General features: G+C 39.3%; 1 protein-coding gene across 6 annotated transcripts in view; it reads right to left on the bottom strand.

Moving 5' to 3' along the window:
* Positions 1-14,717, bottom strand: part of plecb (plectin b) — a 117,169-nt gene that overhangs the window by 66,779 nt on the left and 35,673 nt on the right. The window lies entirely within an intron of this gene.

The following is a 14,717-nucleotide window of genomic DNA, read 5'->3' as shown; positions in this document are numbered from 1 at the left end:
CTGTGATACACAGAGACACACTGTAACAGAATCTACTATTGTAACCACTTCAAAAGCTGAGCAGCTTGTGCATCTGAATTTCTATATAAATGTATATAATATAATATAAATATAATTTTTAAATATTGCCCCGCCCTAGGCTATTAATTAGGGTATTCATAGTAATTCAGAGTTTTTCCACACTCAAAACTGAAAGCAGGGCCAAAGGAAAATTATTGAAACTGTAAACAACTGTAGACTGGACAAAGCCTGTATTGTGTCTGCCTCCATTTTACAAGCTCAAAACGGTTTTATTTAAATGAGTGAGTGGGATGGCTGTCAGGACAGAAAATGGCCGGTGACGAGAATGCCAGGCAATTGGTATGGGATCGCCACCCAGAGACACACACCAGAGGTGTTTACACACTACTGCATCAACACAGACCCAGGTTTACATTGTCTAGCTAACACATTAAGAGTAACCATTACAGTGCAAATGCAAAAGAGAAATCCTATAAAAACTAGAGTAGTAGTGTTTAAAAAAAAAATTAAAAAATGTTTAGCCGGTGAGTCAGAAAGTGTTGAGCCGCAACAGGGTGTGTTCAGGCAGCTCCTGTGGTTGCTATGGGAACATGAGTCAGAGGCTGTTGGTTGGGCAAATATACGGCCTGCCCTGGACTGGGTTAAGAGGAACAACGCTGTTACTGCGGCAACGGCAAAGCAAATCTGACACATGATACCTTACTGACATTAACGCTGCGAGTTTGCGTACAAGCCTTATATCTTTATTTTTAGAAGTTCTGATAACTGACTGGCAAATTCCTCACCCTTTCTGCATAAACCAAAAATGCTCACGAGGTCAAATACACAAATACACACACAGTGCAAGCACTGCATTCATGCACACAAACACACACTCACACATAAAAGTCAGGCAGGCAAATGTTCACTAAACAGTAATAAGTGATTTACAGAAGTGATATCAATAAGGGATTTATAATAAACCTCTGCTCATAAAGTGCCCCCATCTGGAGAAAATGATTCAGTAGCATTCCTTCTTCCTCGAGGCTGAACAGGTTGCAGTGTAAAATAATGCCCTGTTGTGCATTGAGGTATTTTCCTCTCTGCCTTCCAGATAAACATTCCATATCACGGCCATTGTAGTGACTTTAGATTAGCATCTCCCTGTCATGTGGTTCAGCATTGCTCAGCACACTTCTTACAGATTGAGATGTCCTGAGATGATTAATATCGGTTCTACAAACATTATACAGTACTCTGAAGGCACAAAAATAGCACTAAAACGGAACTTAAAGCACTGTTCCCAAATTACATTGATTTTCCTTTAGGATTAAAAAAAATCTGTCTTATCTTTAAACCACCTGGTCAAAGAGATAAATATAGAAATAGATTTATTTTTTAGATGTTGACATATTAAAATATATTTTTGGTGTAATTTTGTTCGAGTAAGCAATAAGTAAGAAAGGTAAAAAGTTCCTGTAGTACCCATTTAAATGTTCTGAAAAGTTCATTATTCAGCTTTATCCTTGATTTTAATTCATGAAGTCCCTAAGTGACATCTAAGAAAGATCCTGGTCCAGTCATGTGACAATCTGTATATTTGTGTACCAATGACATAATCTCCAAAATGGTTGTGTGCATGGGTAGCACAAGTGATAGAACTAGCTCAATAAAAATCATATACGTTTAATCATATTTGTTATTTTAAATAAATTCATAACATCTAATACTTGATAGTTTACTTGTTCTGACTCCATCTCTTGACAAATTGATATAAAACAAATTAAGGGACAATCTTAAATCTTAATCTTAAAAAAGGGTCATTTTGATTTATACACATTTTTCACATTTTATACAGATTTCCATCATTTTGATTCTGTAAAGCTGCTTTGTGACAATGACCAGTGTTAAAAAGTGCCATACAAATAAAATTGAATTGGATGGAATTATTATTAAGATGAAATATTTCTATGACATACTGTATATCACATATGGCTTTTATCATTAAATTGTCAGGCCATGAAATATCTTTTAAAATGTGTTCTGTGTGATGTATTTGTTGAGTGTTATATCCCCGATGATGTCCTTTAAATGAGAAATGGCCTGGGCTCTTATTGGTAAAGTCGTGAGACATTTATGGCTATTCCCTATAAAAGCACAAATAATGCAATAATTATTGGCTGCATGATTAATAACATTTTTAAAGCAGGAACCCATTTTTAATGATCATCTAGTTTAAAGTGAACTAACATGAAACCATTATTGATTTCAGGTGCTTAGAGGCTGCACTCCTGCCAAATCAATGTCACATATTAAACAGACACACCCTTTCTCAGGTAATGCTAAATAAACATGTTCAGGTCCAATATTTTCATCAGTACCCAGTAGTTGCAAGGGTGATATGTTAAAGTTTAAACCGTCACACCAGGTGCAATTTGAAACCCACAACGTCAATAAGTTTTCTATAAACACTGGATAAACATTAGCCAGTTCATCCCCTGACATACCCAGAACTTCTTCACAACTGCCACACCCTTAACGATTTAGAGGATAATACTTAGATGTTCCTCCCTAACTATTTTTTTCGAAATTGATACAACATTTACGAGTAAACAGTGAAGCATTCTAGAATTATATAATGTCTAATACAGAGAGGAAATGTATGTTCTCATCCTCAGAGATTACAGGAACTCACACGCAGGTCAGTAAAAACGCTTTGATTCATGCCCTAAACCTCGCCCATATCCGAGGACGAACAGTTCATAACACAGAGCATTTCAACCCAGCCTAGCATTTTTTAAATTCCATGAAATATCTCTTTTTATCACTAAACAGAGCGTGTTCTGTTATGCCTAACTTCCACAGAGAAATCTAGCACACTCCACCCTAGCGTTACTTGCATGAACAGATATACAGAGACATGGCTATAATGTGTAAACTGGGCTTATTATTTAGCATGGCACAAGATGTGGTGAGGAACCAAAGATCAGGTCCATCCATATCATTAATGCATATATTCTATAATTTGCAGTTATATTTGTATGGATCAGAATTTTGTTGTTAAATTTGCATTTTTTAAAATATTTTTCGTGTACCTACTGGGCATCTACTCCGATAAATACTATATAATTCCAAAATAAAAGAAGTTTAATATAAGACACTTCTGTATAACTGATTTTTTTTATCAAATCAAGTCGGCAATAAAACCTCATTCCAACACAGACTTAACTTTAAAAAGTCAGCAGAGGTGAATAAAACGATAAAATAATCGTACATGTTTAAGAAAAAGGCCAAACTAACCACCTCCAGTTGTTTGCCAAGTGAGTCTGTAATAATTATCTCCACCACAGTGTACCACCAAAGAACATGGCGTTAAGATCCAGTTTATTCCAGAAAAGAGCAAGCCAAGAACGTTTTTCAAGTCTCTCCTTAGGGGATAGTGTCAAATGATTTACGCCTTTATCGTGTATGTACACGTCTAAACTTTGTGTTCGAGTAATAATCTTTTTCGAGAATGTTCTGTGACATGTTCAGTTCACATGGTTCTCTCTGAGGGAATTTGTTCCAGATGACTTGCCATGCCCTCAGTAATGCTCCCATTCTATTCTCACTTTATTGTGAAAAGTCTGGCTGGCAGATCAGAGATTCTTTCAACATCTGCGAATGCCTCTGTGATGGCTTCAAATATATAAAAGATGCAACTATTAACAAAGCAGTCAGTGTGGGAAAGCACATGAACCCAGGGTTTCAGAAAGAGACAAGTAATAACACAGCATCTGCAACAGGTTTGCATGCTTCTGTACTGTATATGAAGCTTTCTGGGGAAAGTGTACTGTTTACGAGAGCGATCTCCTCATCTAAGGCTGGCTGAGATGGCTGCCCACCTTGCAGGGTCACTACTTTAGCCCAGTGAAATGGTAGGAAGGAACACCAGCTTACCTGCAAAAGACAAAAACACAAACAGTTCTGATATTAATTCACAGTAGCACAATTGACAATTCTTCAACAGATGATAAATGTAATTGCTATTCGTAAGGCTTTAACACAGTGAACTACTAACACTTGAAATCAAGAATGCGAGCATAAAGCTTTTGTGTAAAGGAGAAAATCTAATACAGTATATAGAGAGGACACTTTAGCAAACACTGCCATCTACTGAACATGATTTGACAGCAACACTCGTTCATAAAAAGAGGCCATAATCATCACAGACGAGTCTCCACAATTCGATACATGGCGGCTATCAAACTACACTCTAAGTCCAAAAGTTTTTGGACACCTGACTAACACATTACACAAGGGCTATACCAAAAAGTAATGGAAAGGTGGGTGCAACTTTTTTTCATTGGATAACCCATATCATTTAAACTTCACGTATTAGTAGAGTCATTCTTTCTCTTTACAAAGGTACTACTCAACATAGACTCCGTCACAAGCAATGCATGTTCGTAATCGTTAATCCTCTCTCTGGAAACCTCTTTGAAAATCCCCTTCTTTAAACTTCTTCAGCCATACAGTATGTGCACACTGTTCTTGTCAATTGCATCATCTCCGTAAACATTCTCTAGTGCAGTGGGAGACCATCACTGTGACTTTCAAAGAGGATTTGAGAGTTGGGTTCAACGATGGCCCAAATGCATCACTTGTAACAGAGAATTCCTGTGTATGGATGAAATGTTACTCTACCCACATGTGCAATTTAAATGAACTGTGTCAGCCTTCAAATGTTGGTCATACCTAAACTACTGCTTACAAAGTTGGAAACAAACTATTGTCTAGAATGTTTTTGCATGCTGTTGGGATTAAAAGTTCCCTTCATTAAAAGTTAAATTCTCTGGAAGACAATGCTCCCACACACAATAAAAGCACCATGGAGCCATTGCTGGAACATGCTGTAGTAGAAGAACACATCGGCCTGCACTCTGACCTCAACACACCTTAACGCTTTTAGAATGAACTGGAATGCTAACTGCACACCAGGCCTCCTCAGGGCCTGACCTCAGTAATATGGTTTAAAGCTGTCCTCTCTAAACAATCTGTTATTTTCCTGAACTACTGTAGGAGGCATAAAAAGAAAAACACTGTTGACCCCTCACTCCCAGGCCACCGAATATTTGGATTATTTCTCCTGGCAGGTATTTCATGTAAATGTCCAGCTAAACCAACAAACACTAAAAAAGCACCCTTTCATCTGCATAAGACAAAGGGTAGGACAAAGTGGTGGCTAGGTCATGTGTGAAAATTATTCTTCATGCGCCAAGAACCACTCTTTCACAACTTGGGTCCTGGAATATGTCTACGCCATTAGGGGAAAAAAATATTTTTTCTGTTTTATTTTATTTAATTTTTTTTCATTTCATTGCCAAATAACAATGCTGAGTCTAGACCTGACCAACTGACGCAACCCTGGATCATAACACTGCCTCCACAGGCTTGTACAGTGGGCACTATGCATGATGAATGCATCGCTTTATGTGCGTCCCTTCTTATCCTGATACACATCGCTCTGGAATAGAGTCAATTTGCACTCATCAGACCACACAACTTCTTTTTCCCTGCTCCAAAGCCTAAGCTTTATGCTCCCTAGCTAACTGAAGCCTTTTCCAATTAGCCTCACAGCTGAGGAATCATTTATATCAAAGTAGAGGTGTAGATCTGCTACTGAACATGATTTGCTACTGAACTGTATGTCAGCCATACCGGGGGAAAAAAGAACTTTACAAACAATAACAGCGCTTGGTAACGTTTATAATAGCGTGATTACCCCTAGGAATTAGCAGTGTTTAAAACATCTGATCCATGAGATTCAGAGGATGAGGGATTGCACGCATAGTAAATTCCACTGGATGACATCTTCACAATGATGCATCCTACCAGATATGGATACACTTACATTCTAAACTCTTTTTAAAATCAAGGTGTTTCAAAGTGCCAAAGACACACGTATGTTCGTAAACATTTAACAGAATAGCTGGGAAATTTCTGTTAAACAAACAGTATTGTCTGTAGCTACAGTATGACAGCAACTGGAAAACAAGCTGCCCCAGGCTGCAGACAGACTGCTGAGTTTACTGAATGCGCAAGCAAGCACTGTGGCTGTTATCTGGCTGAGATCAAGCTGCAAGAGATAAAAAACAGACTGTACTCCAGATGGAGACGATTTGGGCGAAATATGCCCACAGTCCACTCCTGCTCACACACAATGGTATCAAACATGCGAACATGCACAAGCAAAGAGCTACATTCACACAGACTTTACTGGAGAGCAGCAAAGACACACAGTGATACACACATCCTGGTCAGACACAGTTTCTGGCAGCGCATGTAGAGAGTCATCAGACTGAATTCTCCCACTGACTGAGAGCACTGGAGAGTGGGTGCAGCACTAAAGCCCTGTTTAAAACCAAAAAAGAAATCTAAAAAGGTCAGATCATATGTAATCGCTACTCATTAATTGCTGCAAAAAAACATCCGGAGATGAACAGAGAAGACAGTAGCAGCAGTTAGTGTGCTCTACAGTACATGCACTGGAGGAAAAAAAAAAGACTGGACTTCTGTAATCTACAATATTTAGCGCCATTCCTTATTTTCATCCAACAAAGCCTGCTTTCTTCTCAAAGTGTCGTGATGTGAAATAATGGGCAACGATTTCATGCACACCATGCTCTGATGTTCTAGCTCTTCATTTGGGCACAAAGCCTCGGACGGTGGTGATGGAAATCTGCCTGCATCTCTGCTTCGCTTAAGATGCATAAATACAGTAAATGGATTATTAGAGGTAAGTGTCTGCTAAACAGGAGGAGTCATTTATCAAATTATCTTGCAAACAAAGTGCTGATATCCGTTACACCTTAACCCACAACCATGACAAAATGATAAGAGCTTAATACGAGAAAAAAGCAATGGGGCTGTGCATCAGAAAGTCACGGGTGCTAATTTAAAGCTCGCCAGTAGCACAAACAAGTACGATAAAGGTAGAATTGTGTTTTTTTGCTGAATCCTATAGACAACTGCCACAACTGTAGGCTACAGGTAAAATAGTAGGTCAAAACATATACAGTAGTAATTTGAATTGTAAATGTATCTGTAATTATTATTGCTATGTATACTACTAATTTAGTCTATATAATACTAATTAAAAGTCTGTTTACTTAATATACAAATAAACCCTATTTTTTTATCAAGCATTTTAACAGATGTAGGAAGGTTTAGGGATTTTTTAAATAAGGGATTTTAAGATTTATAGTATTGTTTATAATAATAATAATAATAATAATAATAATAGATATTGTTTTTGTTATAATTTTTCCTTTAGTACTAATCCATCTACTCTAAATTAAGTTTATATTAAAGCATCACATCCAAAATATGTAGATATTTACTCAAAGTACATTATTTTATTTTTACCACAAATAGTACTAACTGCTAGTATCATATAATTTTACAAATCTAAGTATAATAATAGCTCTGATGTATGCTGGGCAGAATGCAAAACCAAACAATCACTCTGACACAAACTTTCCAAAGCGCATCATCTTGCCAAGTAGATTTTTCACTGTCTTGGGGAAATGAGAACAGGTTGTGAAAAACACCTGGGAGAAAAAGAAGCAGGAGCCTGCTGGTCTGACTCACACATGGAACATCAGGAACGCAGACTGCTGGGTTCAAAAGAAGAAACTGCTGCATCTACTGCCTGTTTATGTGCTCTAGAAGCAGTAACCGTAAAAAAAAATAAAACCACCACAACATCGCATACTGGGATACTCAAAGACAATGCTAAATAGTGCAACGTGACTTTCATCAGACATTTATCAGACAAACGATTTTACTTCAAGTAAAGATTAGATAATGAGACTGCTCATGGATAATGCTTCCCCCTGGCAAATCATACACTCATGCACACCCATGTGTATCCACTCACTGGAACAGTACCTGATGTCTTGCACCTGTTGTGTCTCTGGTCTTTTACTGCACTACTCTGATCCTCTTGCTCTGGCCTTATTGCTGCTTTCGTGCCACAAACACAATGGTCACTTACCTTTAGCCGAGTAGTACGAGTCCAGCATGTTTAGCAGTCAACCGAGAAGTGTAGATCCACTGAAGTCTGTCTTTCACACTGTGCACGTTTCTTTTTACAAGTTTCTTCCTTCTTTCTACTTGACCGTCTCTCGAGCACGTCATGGCTTACTGTGCTACAGAATCAGCCAGTCCCTCCCTCCTTCTCAGGTTAGTGTGGCCCTTCCCACAACCTAACAGTGTGTGTATATGTCTGATTCTTTCAGGTACACATCACATACTGTAAGCAGCATAAACAGATTAAACTCACTCCCACTTTCTGTTCACAGACAATAACTTTAAAGGGATTTTCTTACCATTAAACGTTTTATAGCGTACAGTACAGTACAAAGGCTTGACCTCTGCAATCTATTCAGCACATGATATGCGGCCTCAACCAACAAAGCCTGCTTTCTTCAAAAAGTGTGAGAAAATGGAAAAAGAAGAGGAGCCGTGGAACATTTTAATGCATGCAAATAATGCATCGAAATGTGCACAACTTTACGTGCATTAGCAATGTTTAACACTTGCGCAGAGGCGAGTGTGTGAGTACACAAGGCCATTAAGTAAATTATTAACTAGTGCATATGCATATTGCTATATCAGTACAGTTAACCCGGAGGGCTACGTGGACAGAAATGTACTTGGATTCGTAAAAAAGTAGAAAAAAAAAACCCATAGCAAATTACTGTATAATTACTCCAAAAACAAAAAATATAAAAAATATTTAGTAAAAGTTTTACTGGCCTAAAGAACTCACCCAGCCATTAGTCAAGGAAGAAGATAAAAAAACAAACAGAGATTATACAAGGGCAGCAATTAAAGTTTCAAATTTCATCATGATAATATCTGTACCCTCAAACTAAACCTTGAAACCCTGTTTATCTCGTTAAAAAAAAAAAAAGGTAAAAAAAAAATGTTTTCAATTACATGGTGCTTCTTGGGTTCTGCTTCTGTCATTCAGTGAAGCCTTCTTCATTTTACAGTGAGGAAGTTAATACTGCGACCTAATAAACTAACCTAATAAAAACCTCAGTAGCAGCAGCACATAAACAGTGCTTGCTTTATTTTTGTGGCAACACAATGCAGAGATTAAACTAAAATAAAAAGGAAATCCTTCCTCCATAAGCCCTGTGTTTACATTTTCCTACTCTATTGGAGTGAAATTGCCCTGCAAATCCGACTCGTTTATGTGAGATGGGCAGGAGTGTAAACACAACACTAAGCAGTGATCAGTCCTCCTGTGCTGTGTGTAATAATTATGTATGACATGAGAATCCCAACAGATTATACATGTTGCAGAACAGAAAGGCATGAACGTTGCAAAAATTGCAGTACATAAGCAACTACACCGCCACAATGTGTAGAGATATTATCTGCTGAATTAGAAAGAGTTTAAGAGAGGACCATTTTTTTGATAAATACTTTTTTTTATTACTTTCTATATGGTACTGTAAAATATATATAGCACTGTTTCAAATTTGTCACAGTTTGTTAACTGATCATTAAAATTGAATGGGTGCTCATACTGCATGTTTTATTAAAAGATGTACTAATAAATCATTAAATAACATCATCACTTGGGATCTTTTTATATCTGCGCTTCACAATATAAATTTGTATAAACTTGCTAACACTTTTGTCGTATTATTCTTGTATCCTGTAATCCTCTGTTAGCCGAAACCTCTAATTACTGCAGGTCAGCCCCTGAGATAAATGGAAATCGTCCGATACAAAATTATTATAAGACCCAGGTGCAGATACGGTTTAAATCCCATCCTATAAGGTCGACGATTTTATAAATATCCCGATTCGATATTACATTTTCCCCCAATTTTTTATACCTTTAAAAGTTAACAATACAAAAGAACTTCAAATACAAGAGTTTACCCTTTAACTTTAAATTAAATTATACACAATTTAATTTAATTTACTACTTCAGCATGGGATTCAAACAGTTCAGAGTAAAACATCTGTAGGATTATAAAGAAACAGACTCAAATGCCTCAAGTCTCAAAACTCAACCTGACAGTGAGTGTGCGGGTAGAGCGACTGCGAGTCTACTTTTCATTAATGTAATTGTTTCTGCTTTGTTTTTTTTGTGGTTTTTCCTTTTGGATGTTTTCCCTTTTTCATTTTTCATTTTTATCGAATGTGCTAAGATGAGCGTGCAGTTATTTTTGTATGTCTCTGCGCGTTAACTATTGTCTTCAAATGCAGGAAATTGCAGGAAGCTATATTTGTAAAACTTTCCCCAGGAAGTAAACCCCCAGACCCGCTAAATACGTGTGTCTTTGATGCTATAAATACCTCCCTAGTAACTTACTAAGCACCTAGAAACCTCCCAAGTGACCAGATCTATGATCTTCAGTAACAACTTTATCCTAGTCAGAGCCTATGGTGGATATGGAGCATGGGTGCAAAATGGAAAAAACACTCTGGATATGACATTCATTTACAACTAGAAACAATTTAGCATACAGTAGTCAAATCCACCTGCAGCAAATGTGAAAAAACAGAGAACATAAAAGACAAAATACATTACACACCACCATAGTTCTCAGGTCAGCCCACTCACTGTGTGGATTTCATATCAGATTAAATACTCAGAGTGCTGATGTAGTTATTATAATAAAAATGGAAAATGTGTAAAAAGAAAAAAGTGGAAACTTCCGGACTATAAAGTTAAGCAGGGTGTAGCCGCTTTAGCTAAAAATATTACACACCACCACTGGAAAACAATGATTTTTTTATTTTTAGCTGGCCACTCCCTGTCCTATTAACACACATCCTCACTTGCTAGAGCAGATCCAGCCGGTTTAATGGGATTCACAGAATGCGAAACAGGAGATTCTCTCTCTAGCCTCTACACAGCAGAAGACAATAGCAGGCGTTGGGCATACAATGCAAACTAAAGTCTACTCCCTCTTACTGCTAAATATCACAGCAACATGGAATAATTATATACTTGGCCATGATTCACAACATTGCAAACCAGCGGGCCTGCTTACTACAAATCCTCCTGGTCAGGGCTGTTCATTACAGGTTATGTAATATTACAGTGCAGACTGAAAAATAAATAGAAGAGGCAACGGTTGTATAGAACATGAACACTAACTCTTTGATATTGCACTGGAACGTTTAACTACTGTACTGTATATGCATCACTCCATGTCAAAGGTGTTCTCATAACTGTTAATTACCCTAACTATCAGCCGCAGAATGGGTGAAAGTGGGTCTGTGCGGTTCGGAGGGTAAAAAAATCCATATTCAAAACCAGTCATAGAAAGCACATCTGATAGTGTTAGGTCATTTTCAACAACACTTTGTCTTCCTAGTAATTGCTAACTGCTCTTGGCCCTTGCCAAAGGCCCTTGTTCGATTCCCACCCAGTGCCCAAACACCAGACACAGGATGCAGTGCCGGTATTGGGCGTAAAACCTGTGCCAAGCTTGTATATGCGGACCAAGTGTCCGCTGTGGTGACCCCTTGCGGGAGCAGCTGAAAGACCATCAAAATTGTAACCTTGTACACCATTAACCTTGTACACCATTAGTTCTTCCAATCATGGAAGGTTATGTGTTGGCAGAGAAAAATAACTGGTTAATTAAACTAAATAATTATAATAATCTGCTGATAATAATTGGTTTTCAAAAAAAAGAAGTGAACTTGTATTGAGATTCTACCTTCAGAACTCCCTTGTGCCTATGACTGCATCACAGCCATGCTGATATTCATCACAACAGCACTCCTGTAATATTGCTTAAACATTACTTGTGTGTACTTTCAGCAGAAAAACATATGACCATCTCAAACGTGCAGTGGCGTTGCCTAAAATTGTCCAAATCAGAACCAAGTTAAATGTAAAACGAGCAGAAAACATGTTCCTGAATCTTCAGAAACTGGCCCCATGTCTTCCTTCCTGTCTTTGTCTAAGATTTTTCCGAGCCAAGTCAACAACCATAGCTCACAAACAAATGCACACGGATTATTTTCCCCCCTTTTAGCAGTTTTGATTATCAGCCATGGTGTCATATCTACTGCTGAACAATAACGTGAGCATTGCTGTAACCAATCAGCAGAGGGCAGTGCACAGCAGGTAGTTTATCTTTATATATCAGGAATAAAGGTTGATAAGAAGACGATCCAGGTACTGCAGGATAATGCAGTCATCTGACCACACTTAAGCTAATCAGTAGCTTAATTAAATGTGCAAACAACTTAATGGGAGCACATAGTGGATGTACCCATGAAAGAACTTGGTCTGTATTACAGCACCTTCAATCAATCCATTACTCAGCACTCTCTTTGGAATAATACTGTCTGAAAGTCTGGATATGTTTTGGACAGCATTTAAAACATTTCCAACTGATTCGCTGACATTTTGTGTTTCACATCGGTGAGCATGACACTGGTCAGGCATGTAAACATGGGACACAAACTTCTATGTGAACACTCGTCCAACTCGGTCATCAGACAATGCTTCAGTCAGCAATTAGTTACTTCTTTGCTCTTCATCCCTCGCAGAAGAAGAAAATGATGCTCAAATGTTGTTCTGTTTCTTTATTACAAAAAAGTTTGCAACAGAATATACATACTTTATGATAACAAAATAAGAGCAAATGTACGTCGAATTGTATTTTCTCAATTGACATGTGGAAAAGATGGTGGTGTTTTAAAAAATAACGTAGCAGCAAAGAGCAAAAGTACAGAAAAAAAGAAAAGAAATGTGAGATACTAGGAAACTGGGCCAAACTCCAGGGGAAAAAAAAAAGCCGACAGAAGATGCCAGGCTGTTGGCCATGCAGACTCTGGCTGTAGACTCTGGCTGTACACTCTGTCTTTTACCAAGTTTCCACACTGAGTGAATACTAAAAACAGGTGGATTATTTTGAGTAAAGGAATGTGACAGATGATAAACATAAAACAAGCATGGAAAAACTTCTCTGGCACATTCTGAGTGTTTTGCAGTTCCAGGTAAAGCAGACACACCTGCTTTGTTCATGTCCAGCCTCATATTTATGTCCATCTGTCATGAATGGGGTGTTGTGGCAAGGTGTTGAACGCCGTGGGCGGAAGGAGCAGGCATAGAGGCAGAGGGGTGGTGTAACCAAAAAAAGAGTCTTTTAATAACGAGTAAGAACAAAGTATAAATAAAGATACAAACAAAGGAACAAACAAACTTAAACCATACTTAACTTTGTGCTAACAGGGGCTCTCTGGCAAGACACAGACAGGGGAACAAACACACGTCCTGTGACGAGACACAGGCAGGAGGAAACACAAAACACGTCCTGTGACGAGACACAGGCAGGAGGAAACACAAAACACGTCCTGTGACGAGACACAGGCAGGAGGAAACACAAAACACGTCCTGTGACGAGACACAGGCAGGGGACAAACGTAACAAGACACAAAACACGTCCTGTGACGAGACACAGGCAGGAGGAAACACAAAACACGTCCTGTGACGAGACACAGGCAGGAGGAAACACAAAACACGTCCTGTGACGAGACACAGGCAGGGGACAAACGTAACAAGACACAAAACACGTCCTGTGACGAGACACAGGCAGGAGGAAACACAAAACACGTCCTGTGGCGAGACACAGGCAGGGGACAAACGTAACAAGACACAAAACACGTCCTGTGGCGAGACACAGGCAGGGGACAAACGTAACAAGACACAAACGAGGCGTGGAGCTGAAACTAGACACTAGGGAGGACGGGAGACACTAGAGAGAACGGGAGACACTAGAGACACGGGAGACACTAGAGACCAAGAGAGGGACAGGACAAGGGCTAAAGACATGGCAATCAGCTAGGCATGGCTTCTAGCTAAACATGGCTAAGCATTGCTTAACCATGGCAGTTAGCTACACATACACCTAGCTAAGCATGTCTTCAGCCCCAACATGCACTAAGCTATACTTACCTAATAGCTTAAACACACTAGGGAATAGGGGCACAGAAACCCAGACAAAGACTACCCAGAGGCTAGGCGAGGCAGCCCTCCAAGGCTAAGCGAGGCAGCACTCACAAGCTAGTCGTTACTCCAAAGCCCGGAGGGACCGCACTCTAAACCTAGGCACACTGGGACGCTAGGGGGAGAGGAAACACAGACAAGGGATACCCAGTGGCTAGGCTAGGGGACCCTCAAAGGCTAGGCTAGGGGACCATCAAAGGCTAGGCTAGGGGACCATCAAAGGCTAGGCTAGGGGACCATCAAAGGCTAGGCTAGGGGACCAGCAAAGGCTAGGCTAGGGGACCAGCAAAGGCTAGGCTAGGGGACCAGCAAAGGCTAGGCTCAGGACACATCAAAGGCTAGGCTGAGGACACATCAAAGGCTAGGCTGAGGACACATCAAAGGCTAGGCTGAGGACACATCAAAGGCTAGGCTGAGGACACATCAAAGGCTAGGCTGAGGACACATCAAAGGCTAGGCTAGGGGACACCTAAAGGCTAGGCTCACTGGGCAACTCGGGGGAGAGGAAACACAGGATAGCTAGAGAAACAGAGGGGCTATGGCTAGAAGCATGCTAGTACTGTCACTGTACTATAAACTCAACATAGCATTTAGCTAATCATGCTCCTAGCCACACATACACCTAACTGCTTACCTGCTCTAGCTAACCACAAGAACACAGGAGGACAGGACTGAA

Source organism: Clarias gariepinus, chromosome 4 (assembly GCF_024256425.1).
Source record: "Clarias gariepinus isolate MV-2021 ecotype Netherlands chromosome 4, CGAR_prim_01v2, whole genome shotgun sequence".
Taxonomy (NCBI): Eukaryota; Metazoa; Chordata; class Actinopteri; order Siluriformes; family Clariidae; genus Clarias; species Clarias gariepinus.
This window is presented reverse-complemented; position numbering and strand designations above follow the sequence as displayed.